At 31.7% G+C, this 12,391-nt stretch overlaps 1 pseudogene; it reads right to left on the bottom strand.

The window, feature by feature from the left end:
- Positions 1–1,229: 1,229 nt before the first annotated feature.
- On the bottom strand, positions 1,230–1,344 carry LOC129068087 (uncharacterized; annotated as a pseudogene).
- Positions 1,345–12,391: the final 11,047 nt, after the last annotated feature.

Here is a 12,391-nt window from a genome sequence, read left to right as displayed (position 1 = left end):
ACTGAGAGACATTTTGATTGTTTCTCATTTTTTCCTGTTGTAAATAAGGCTGGCATAAACATTCATATGTGGGTTTTGTTTTCATATAAATTTTTCTTTGTGAAAACTGCTCAGCAGGGTGATTCTTGAGTCATATAATGAGTATATGTTTAGTTTTTCTCAGAAACTGCCAAATTTTTTTCAGAATGGCTCTACCATTTTATATTCCAGTTTTATTGCATCTTGGCCATCATTTTGTTGTTTAATATATGTTTTATGATATCCCATCACGGTCTTAATTTGCATTTCCCTAGTGGTGAATGATGTTTAAGATCTTTTCATGATTTTTGTTTCTTTGTTTGTTTCTTTCCATATATTCCCTTTGGTGAAATGTCTCTTCATATACTTTGCCCATTCTCCAATCAGATTACTTCCTTCTTTCGGGTGAATTTTGACGTTCTTTATAAATTCTAGATACAAATCCTTTGTCATATTGTCATATGCAGATTTTTTCAGTCCTTTTATCTTCTTAACAGGGTCTTATGGAATATAAAAGTGTATAGCTTTAACAAAGTCCAATTTATCAGGCTTTGTTCCTTTTATGGATTATGTTTTTAATCATGTCTAAAAAACCTTCAACAAGCCCTAGTTTCTAAAGATTTTCTCTTTTATTCTAAAAGTTTTCCATTTACATTAAAAAGGATCCATTTTGAGTTAACACTGTATAAGATGTGAGGTTTAGATTGTTTGGATTGAGGTAAACTTGTATACGATGGAGGGGAGGTTTTGTTTGTTTTTGTCTGTGGTAGATGAGGCAAAAACTATTCTTCCTCCATTGAATTGCTTTTGCACTTTTGTCAAAAATCAGTTGCCTGTACCTTTGTGTACTTGTATATTTTTATTTCTGGATTCTCTTTTCTGTTCCATTAATGTATGTGTCTAACCCTATGCCAACACCACAGTTTTGATTAATATGGCAGTATTCCAGTTTGAGCCACAAACTACTTGGTTCTACTGTTTCAATTTCAAAATAAAAGGAAACTTATACTGAAAAAAGGCCTTAAAAGTGGGTAGAAATATTTTTTCTACTTTATTATTCTCTCCTTTAAAAGAGCTATTCTAGTTTCTTTGCCTTTTTGTAAAATTTCAGAGTAATCTAATCTGTATCAGTAAAATATCTTGCTGAAATTTTTATACTGATTGACTGGAATATATATCACCTTAAAGAGATTTGACATTTTTACAGTGTTGAATGTTCCAATCCATGAATATGGTATGTATATCCACATTATTTAGATCTTTGGTTTTTTAAACTGATAAGAACAAATACTACACATGATCTTAGCCAAAAGGCCGAGAAGTGATAGATCTTTGGTTTTGTAAAAGCAATATTTTGTAGTTTTCAGCATGCAAGTCTTATACATATTTCACCTATTTTTACCTAAGTATTTATTATTTAGTTAGTTTACATAGTATTATTTATTTAAAAAATCTTAAGTATTTATTTTTTTTGAATAATTACAAATAGAATCATATTTTAAATTTGGTTTCCATTTGTTTGCTGGTCATTTATAAAAATAAAATTGATCTTTTTTAATGTTGGTCTTGTATCCTGTGACCTTGATATAATTAGGTATTTTTGTAGAGCCCTTAGGACTTTCTATAAAGACAATCATGCAATCTGCAAATAGGAGCAGTTAATTTCTTCTTTTGTGATCTTTGTGCATTTTATTTTCTATTATTTTTGCTTTCTTGAATGGACAGGACTTTGTAGTATAATACTGAATAAGAATAGATATTCTCACTTTTTTTCCAGAGCCCAGGGGGAAAGCATTTAACCTTCGCTATTACATATGATGTTAAGTATAAGTATTTTGTTGTGGAAGTTTCCCTCTAATGTCTAATTTGCTGAGAGTTTCTATTATGAATAGCTGTTAAATTTTCCCAAGTATTTTTGTATCAGTTGACATTATCATGTAATTTTCTTCTGTAGCCTGTAAAAATTCAATTATATTGATTTTTAAAAAAATATTGAACCCCTCTGTATCCCTAAAATAAACCCCATTTGGTCATCATACATAATTATTTTTGTATATTGCTTAATTTTATTTGCTATTATTTGGTTAAGGATTTTTGCACCTGTACACATTAGCGATATTGGCTTGTAGTTTCATTTTTTAAAATTTATTTTTGATATTGACTTTATTTCTTTTTGGTATTAGGGCAATACCAGTTTCATAAAGTGAATTGGGACGCATCACATTTTACATTTTCTGCAAAAGACTATATAGATTGATATTAATTATTTTTTTAAACATTTGGTAGACTTCTCCAATGAAATCATGCAGGCTTTGACATTACTGTTTGGAGAGTTTTTAAAATTTTGAATTCTATTTCTCTAATAATTTTGGAGTTTCTTGTACCTGGCCTACTAGACACTATGTGTTTGGTTTTTTTTTTAAGAAATTCATAATTTTGGGAACTCTACTTTTCTTCCAAAAAAGGGCATGATAATGAAATAAGAATACTGTCCCTTGTATCACTTTGCTTCCCACTTCAAATCTATCATTTTGTTATTCTTTTATGGCAATAGTATCCAAACTTTTTTTTTCATAAAATGGAAATTTAGAAGCCCAATGTAGAAAACAGATTTCAAAAAATGGTCTGGATTGAGAGGACTCTGTCTTGTGTTTGCTCCTGAGGTATCTTTTGAAATTGAATAAGACTCTGTGGGACCCATGGCCCAGTAACCCTGGTCTAGGAATACAAAGTACTGGAGAGCACTGGAGTGTGGGTCAGCAGGCACGCACTCAAGAATCACCTCTGACACAAAATGTCTGTGTGACCTCAGTTAGGTCTCTTCACTTCTCTAGATCTCATTCTCTACCTACTCTAGAATACAACATTGCAATTAATCAGCCTTTCATACCTCGGATCCATGAAATCATATTCCATATTTTGCTTACCAATGAATAGATATATTTTTCTTCATAAAATAGCCATAATTTTTATAAATTAAATTCCCAATAAGTTCTGTGACCTAAGAACATTCAAGAAACTTGGAAGCAGAAGTGTTCTCTGTTTCATTCTAGTTCTATATATCTATGATCATTGCCTTTTAAATATGATAAAACTATACAATGTAATGGTTTTCATTTTCTAAAATGTTATGAGTTTAACTTGATTTTATTCACATTCTTACTTGATTCTGATAGTAGTTTGGTAAAATGGTAGTGCAATTGTTTCTGTATCTGCTCTATTGGGAATAAAGAGTATAAATGACCTGTCCAAGGTTGAGAGACAGCTATAGAGATGCTGACATATGAATGCAAGTCTTCTACCATCGGATCCAGAGTTTTATTTCTTGCCTCATGCCGCTGCCACCAAGTTTAAGAGTCCTTCATCCTAAGAATAATTTTATGCTAAAGCAATCCACAGTGGTTCGATTTATTTAGTGTCATATAAAGTCAACTTAAATTTGAGACCTATCATTCCAGCTAAATGGTAGAAGATATTCCATTAAATTCACCTCTGAGTTAAAATTGGAACCACTCTACCATCTAGAGTGGGTAAAACTAGATGCAGAGAAAATAATCTAAAACTGTACTAAAAGCTTTGGATAATAGGGAACATGACTTTAAAAGCTCATTTTGTATTTGCTCTTTTTCCCACACTCTTAGGAAATAATGTTGTTTTCTAAAAATAATTTTATGCTGCAAATACAAATCTGACACTTCCTAAATTTCTAGCCACTTGGCTTCTAAAACCTTAGAGAACAGAAACCTCCTAAAATAATGACAGAGAATTATTGTGAAGTGTAGAGTATTAATAGCAATCTTGAAAATAAACTGAAGGTCCAAGGGAGGTGGTGAGGAAACTATATTACACTGCTTTGATCTCAGGGTTTCTGAAGAATTAAAACCACTCTTAAAAGTTCTCAAGAAGAAAAGCTACATAGTCTGAAACTCTAACAGCCTGTACCAGATTCCTAAAAGTTGTTTATGGAAAGGCTTTTGCTGACAAGAATATTTTTTCTCTCTCCTTAAAATTTTAGCTCTTAATTCTATCCTGCTGAGTGGACTTCAACAGGAACTCGAAAATACAAATTCAGACTTATAAAAGAAACCATTCAAAAGAAGTACTCTATGAAGGGATTGCGTCAAAGGAGTAAAGTTACTGAAAATGCTGAAAGGTGTTTAATGGATTCCTCTTTCTTCTTCAAAAAACACCTACACTTCCTAATTAGAAGTTAACAGAGAAGGTTAAATAACTGCCTGCAGAATGACTGCCTGCTTGAAAAAAATCAACTGCCTGTTCAGGGCCACCTATCTTGGTATTGCACTTAAAACTTCATGAATAATATACATATTTTAACATTCTTTATATATTTCTGATAAATATATTTGTATTACTATTGCTTTAAAATTAAATAAAGCAGAGTCTGCTTTCGTGTGCTTTCAGGTTTTTCAGGAGGATTGTGAACGAAGGTAACTACCTTTTAAAGACTAGTTTCAAGACTATCAGATTTTAATATACACAATTGTCCCATAAAAAGAAACTTCCACAGTTCACAGAGAATCATTTTCTCTGAAACTTATTAGTAATAAAGAAAATGTAGAAAGCATTGCCTTTGAGCCAAAAACAAAAAAACAAAAAACAAAAAACCTCCCGCTTCAACTGACGACATCTGGTAAGTAGGAAACTTGTCTGCCCTTTGAGCGATGGAATCTGAACTTCAGTGAGTAGGGGTTACAGTGAGTCCAAATCTTTTAAAATTCTCTCAGCCTCATTCAGTATTCAGAAATCCATCACAGTGGAACTATTGTTGCTGGTGTTGCTCAAAAGCTTCACTAAACATGCATCCCAACATTTGTGGGAAAAGTTAGTAATAGTTCTATTTCAGAAGAAACAGGAAGACAGTTTCTTCAAGCTGACAGAAATGAAGTTGCCCACAGCTTTTATTTATTTTTATTATGGTAAAGACATAATGTATATACTTTTAACTATTTTAAATGTATATAGTATAATATTGCTAAGTATATTCACATTGTTGTAAAACAGATCTCCAGAACTTTATCTTCAAGTTTGAAACTCTATATCCATTTAACAATACCTCCTCTTTCTCCTTTCCATGGTAATCTTCATTCCACTTTCTCTTTCCATGAATTTGATTATTTTAGATGTCTTATATGCATATAAGTGGATACATACAGTATTTGCCTTTTTGTAACAGGCTTATTTCACTTAGCATAATGCCCTCAAGTTTCATCCATATTGTAGCATGTGACAGGATTTCCTTCTTTTTTAAGGTTGAATAATATTCACGCGCGCGCGCACGCGCGCGCGCGCGCACACACGCACACACACACACCACATTTTGTTTGTTTATTCAACTGTCAGTGAATATTTGGATTGCGTCAACCTCAGCTATTCTACACAGTTGTGCGCCAAAGCTTTATTCTTATTTTACTTCTCTAATTTAATCTATTGTTAGGCAAATATGGGAGAATATATTTAATTGGCTTGGAGTTTTATTTTTCTGTAGAACTAACCGAAATAATAAGTACCAATAAATGAATTTTATTCTTTATGTACTTTTAAATAATTTTTTTATTTATTTTTAGAGAGAGGGAAAAGGAGGGAGAAAGAGAGGGAGAGAAACATCAATGTTTGATCAGTTGCCCTTTGTGCACATACCGTCAGGGGACCAAACTCACAACTCAGGCATGTGCCCTGATAGGAAATCGAACCCTTGGCCTTTCGCTTTGAGAAACAATGCCCAACCAACTAAACCACACAGGTCAGGGTGCAAATAAATGAATTTTAATAGAGTTAAGTCCTGGCTAGTGTGGCTCAGTGGATTGATTGCCAGCCTGCGAACCAAAGGGTCACCAGCTCAATTCCCAGTTTTAGGGCACATGCCTGGGTTTTGGGCCAGGAGCCCTATAAGGGGAGCTCCAGGGGCAACCACACACTGATGTTTCTCTCCCTCTCTTCCTCCTTTCCTTCTCCTCTCTGAAAATAAATGAATAAAATCTTTTAAAAAAAGAAAAAAGAAAAGAAACATAAGTGAGTTAGGTTCAATTGTTCTCAGAGCAAAACCAAAGAGAGGAAATACTTCAAGAGAGACTGTGACAATTGGAAGTGAGAATGGGTGTTGGGAATTAGTTGGGATGGGAGGTGAAAAGCATGCTTGATTTGCTTGCCTCCATAATCTAGTAACCCACCAAGCCCAGGAGCTCAGCCCTCTGGTCTATGAGAACTAGGGATTTAGAAAAAGGCCTTCACCCAACGTGGAAGCCTTTGCAATGCTGTGTATCAAGGAAAGCCTGGATAAAAATGCCCACGCACTTGTTTAAGAAGATAATAAATAAAACTTTTGCTCCAATTATGAAAGGAAAAGTGACCTCTAGGAATTCTTAACTTTTTGCTGCTGCTTACATAAATTTCGTATTTGAATGGATACAACTAAGCTGAAAAATAACACTAAAGTAGTCCCTGCCACATTGACTATTTGCAAAAATATGGCGGAGCTGGACTTCTCATACAATGCCAGTGAGAATGTAAAATAGTACAACTGCTTTGGAAAATAGTTTGTCAGTTTCATAAAAGTTAAGTAAATACCTATTATATGACCCAGGCATTCCACTCTTAGGTATTTATCCAAGAGCAATTAACCATATTTTCACATAAAGGCTGTACATAAATGTTCATAGCAGATTTGTGAAAAATAGCTTCAACTGTAAACAATCCAAACATTCACCAACATGTGAATCTATAAACAAATTGTGGAACAGCTGTACAATGGAATGCTATTCAAATGAGAAAAGGAATATATTATTGGTACTACTCAAAAAAGGGATATATTATTGATATACTCAATAAACTGGATTAATATCAAATTTTGAAATTTTAATATCAAAATCACTATACAGAATTAAAAAAAGCTGTGTAAAAAAAGTACACACTGTATTATTCCATTTATATATTTTTCTGGAAAACGCAAATATCTAGTGAGAGAAAGCAGATCAGTAATTGCCTGGGACAGGAGTGGAAAGAGGAGTGGGGTACACAGTGGCACAATGAAACGTTTAAATTGATAAAAATGGTTATCTTGATTGTGGTAAAGACTTCACAAATGTATACATGCCAAACTGTATAAAATCGTAGACTTTAGCATTAGACATCTAAAATAGGTTACATTTATTTTTTTATAAAAGACATTGTTAATGCAAGAATTTCTATTGAAGCTCACTAAATACTTGCTGCATAAAACTAGAAACTTCATAGGGAAGAACAAATATCAAGAACAGGCAAATTACTTTGAAAAAGGAGAATAAGGTGTGCATTGAGAGGTATTACTCTTGCAAACTATCAGCATTTTTATTGTTAACCTCTTTTATTTAAGGCGCTTATTAAAATGTCACAGAGCACAACAAATAAAGTAATGTAACAGGGTCCTGAAACAGACACATACCTATATAGAAGAGAGGTATCTCAGTGATGGAATTACAGACTAGTGGAAGAGGATTATCTATTTAATAAATATATACAAAATTATTTTCAGATGGATCAAAGACAGTTAAACACAAACCTTTACAAGTTTTATGAATAAATATAAATGTACATAACAATGAACTCAGGAAAGGAAAATTTTCTTAAGATATTAAAAATATAAATCAAAAGGCAAGTAGAAGTACATTAAACTGTAAATCTTCTGTTTAACAAAGGGTACCATAAACACAATGGAAGGAGATATTGGAGTTATATATCTCACATGCATGTATACATCCCACAAAGAACTAAGACCCATATAAATATGAAGATATCTGCAAATGAATAGAAAAAGACAAAAAAAATGAATAAAAATAAATGAATATGAGCAATTTACAAAAAAGAAACCTAAATGGTCAATAATTATGTAAAAAGTTTCTTGAAATCATAGCAATGATAATTAAAATAAAAATTATGTATATCAGAGTGATCAAAAATTTTTTAAGTATGACAAAACTGAATGTTGGCAAAGAGTTCTCAAATACTCAAGATGAAAGAAAGTATGACCACATTGTACAACCACATTGAATAGCTACTTGGCCACATCTAGTAACTTTTAAGATTTATATATCTTAAAATCCAGAAATTCCATTTCTTGGCTTATACACTACAGAAACTCTTAAACGTATGTCTAGTGAAATATTTACATATTTTCCTTTAGCATTATTTGTAATAGCAAAATCAGAAAAATCCCAAATATCTAGTTACAGAATATATAAATGAATTGTAGTATTTTCATTGTCATTGGGAAAAAATGAACTAGTGAATGGATCTACAAGCATAAAATTAAAATATATATACAAGCCCATTAAAAATAGCAGTCCAAAGTACTATCAAAATATTATACCAATGCAAATATATTTTATGTCTAATATTTTTGTGCTAAAAATATAAGGCAAACATATTCATAGACATGATAAATACTTAATTCACTATAATGCTTATTTCTAAAAAGGGAGACTGGGAATTGCATTGAAAAGGGACATATAGAGATTTTCAACTGTATCTATATTGTTTTATTTCCTAAGAATAAATTTTAAAACATTTTAATTCAACATAAAGTTTAATTTGATCACATTGGGTACAAACTCTTGAAATTGTTCATAAAACAACAAGAAGGGAATAGAGTAGAAGGTATCTGACTGTATGATGATGGGATTTATAAATCAATTTCTCCATCACATACTCCTGTATCCATGTGGCTTATTGCTTGATGTTATAAGCAAACAAACAAGCAAGCAAGCAAGCAAGCAAGCAGTGAAGGAAGTATGAGTAGCTATGGTTCTAGGATACCCAGGCACATTCACCCTTTTATCCTATGCTGGCTTTGTTTTGTACATGCTGATCAACTACTGATACTATAAATGATAAAGCATTCATACAGACCTAGATTATTGGCAGTGAATTTTATACGTTAAAGAACCTGAAAGCTTGCGGCAGATTTGAAGGACTTCTTGTTTCCTTAATGCATTAGCTAGTCATTTATGTGCATTTAACCAGAACTCAGAAAACTATCCTTAGCTAATATTTTAACCTTGTGAATTTTACTTAAGCTCTCTGTACTTACCATTTTTTTTCATAATGCAGAGTTTGAAGTAACTCGTGAATAACTGTCTTTCTAGTTCTAAATGTTTCAAATTTCCATTTTAAAATTAATTCATATTGTTAGCCCAAAGGGAATCATTACAATTTTGTCTACTATGTTGATGCAGTTGCTTTGTGACAAAACTTTTGGATGCCTAGCTTGAGGTCTCAGATATTATTTGCTAACATTAATTCTCAGAAGACATAATTATATTTGGTTTATCAACTAAAGGCATGATTAGAGAACTTATCAGAATACAATTAAAAATGCACTAATATATTCTGTCAAGATAAAGATTCATGTACTAAAGATTTAAGCATGAACCAGCTGATTTACAAGCTGTTCAGGGAATTAGATACCTCTAGGATATGCATTAAAGTTTGGTCACAGCATGTGTCTTCCTTCTCCAAACTATGTTTCATTGACACACTGTAATTAATTGGCTTTTAAATATATGTTCTCTTTGTATTTCCCTAACTGGCAAGAAATTAAGCAAAATCAATTATTTATTTTTAACTGAAAATAACTTTTAGAGAAAAATTTTAAGGTTACTTTTTTGTCATATGAGTTAGTTCCCTCAAAAAGTACAAATAGTTGAAGAACATTTTGGGTCTTAAGAGATGACTGCTTTTTTAAGCTTGGTATAAATAGGAAAGCTCACATTTTATAATATTTCTTTAATGATGTATGTAGTTCATTAAGTTGTAATGAGATGATTTTAAAGATAGGATTGCAAATACCATAGCAGTCTGCTACACATTAAAGCTAATACCTTCCAAATGGTTGGAAACTCTGTTATATACTCCAATCATCACCACCACCACACAAAAATAATTCTGGACTTACACAAAAATACACTTTTTTTAAAATTTAAAAATGGTGCCACATGTTTAAACCTCAAAGGTATAATTAACTGTATAAAAATGTATCTAAAAGAACCCTCCCTAAAATTTCTGTAAGAGTCAGTCTTTATCTTACCAGCGAGAATAAAGCAATTTCTGGGGAAAAATATTCATAAGTAACGCTCTCTGAGTACAAACTAGGATTTTAAATGAAATAATTCATAATATATAAATCTGAAAGAACTATATATTGAGTTTTACACAGTGTATACAATAATACTCTCGTACTGATTTCTTATTCATTACTTGAGCAGGGAAAACTGTTATTTTACTGTAGGCAGATTGGCAGAACTTCTGTATATGACACAAATGGGCAATATTTTAATTTTCACTAATTTATCAGAAAATTAGTCATAAGAGTAAATTAGATATAAATAGTATATTGAAAAATAATTATTGCAAATGTTTAGTTGCATCAATATTTCATCCCATACTTTAAAATAGGCAGGTTGTGGAAGACAGCTATGTAGGGCTTTAAAAAAATTAATGATTCTTCCTGGTACATTTCTTAATATTTCACCTGTCAGTCTTGACTTTCTAACTAAATTTAGAGCCTAATATATCTTCTGAGCTTCTGAGAAAAATAGAAGAAACTAATTAAATATATGATGTTTGCAGTAGTTTCAAAACAGACTAACCTATTACTTTGGAAAGAAAACTTATTTTTTACAAATTCATATAAATAAGCTTATTGATCGTTTAGTGATAGCCAAATATAGGTTTTTACTTTTTTGTTTATGACTGTAATATGCAATTTAATTTTAAATTTTCAAAATATAATAGGATTTTATTAATTATGTTCATGGACAAAAAAAAGCTCTGATCTGTTCTTAGGCTATATAATTACAGATTAAAGATTCAGAAGAACTAGGAAAAGGTGCATTAGCATAACCTTCTTATTGCTGTTTCTTCAGTGGGTTTCCAAATAACACTTGAATTGTGTCCAAATCTGTTTATGGCAATTGAACTTATTTTAATTTTATAACTCAATTAATGTTACAATAAATCAATTAATATCACATAAAAAAGGAGAAATGAGTGACAAATAGAACAAAGTTGTTATTTCTATGAAATCACAGTGAAAGCTTTGGAAATAATAACATTAAGGTAGGTTGTTGAAGAAATAAATACTAAATTAGCTTTAATCAATTATAAAATATAAAAGAAAATATCATGACATTCTTAAATGAGTCTACATCCAGAAGGCTTCACACATGTCTTTAATTGCCCTTACAGCCTGGTAATCACAGATGGTACTTTATGGGTATAAGTTCTACACAAAAACTGTGGGAACTCGTTTTGGAGCTTTACCCAAAGGCTCGCCCATGCAGTAAAGGAGCATGAACGTATGCACATTTTTTACATTTTATGGCATGAATATAGCATATGTATGTTTTCCATCTTAATAGACCTAAAAATACCTACCAATGACTACTCCTAATCATTTGAGAATAGAGGGTATTTATTAAAAGGCAAATTATGGACATTGGGATAGGAGTGATAAACAAAGTCTTAGCAACTTAGAAAATTACTTTCTGTAAAGAAAGGAATGAGATAGATGTGAGGAGACAACAAATACAAAGCCAAGAATCAAAAGATAATTACAATTTAAGTTAAGGTAATAAGTGCAAGGAAGAGACTATAAACATACAGAGTAATAAGGAGCGAAAGACAATCACTTTGACTATGGTCATTAGGGAAAGCATCTTATCTTTTAAACAGTCATGAAAATATCTGGGGCAAAAGAACTCAAGGCATAAAAGGTTAGACATGCTTAAGGACTATCTAGAAGGCCACTGTGGCTAGACAATGAAGAAGTTAAATTCAGAGAGATGACTGGGGATCAATTCACATAAAGCTTTTTTGATAATCAGAAGTTTTTGATAAGTTTTTGTACATTAGTTAAAGTACAATGGGAATCCACTGGAGAGTTTTATGTAAATATATTATATAATCCCACTTCTCTCTGGCTGCTTGATGGAAAGGCAAAAGTAAGAATAAAATATGCAAAATCTCAAGGATGACATGGTATCCATGGAGATGGCAATCTGCAATTTAATTTAGTACCTTGTTCTAGAAAGTAACCAACAGATATAACTGAGTGAAAGAGAGAATAATAAAAAAAATATTTTGTAAGTTTTGGGCTTTGCATCTTAGCTAAGATTGCGATGACTAGGAAATGGTAGGTGGTAACAAGTAATAAGTTTTGAACAAAAATTTCAAAGCTGAGATGCTAGTTTGACATTTATGTAGCAATGTCAGTAGGCAGTTGATATACAACTCAAGATCTCAGTAGAGGGTTTGTGGTTGGAGATATAAATTTAAAAATTATTAGTATATAGGTGTATTTGAAGGTATAGGTCTGTATAAA

This window comes from Pteronotus mesoamericanus, unplaced genomic scaffold (assembly GCF_021234165.1).
Source record: "Pteronotus mesoamericanus isolate MK-2021 breed Mesoamerican mustached bat unplaced genomic scaffold, CSHL_Meso_final contig_20, whole genome shotgun sequence".
In the NCBI taxonomy this organism is placed as follows: domain Eukaryota; kingdom Metazoa; phylum Chordata; class Mammalia; order Chiroptera; family Mormoopidae; genus Pteronotus; species Pteronotus mesoamericanus.
The sequence above is the reverse complement of the archived record's forward strand: the minus strand, read 5'-3'. Positions and strand labels throughout refer to the sequence as shown.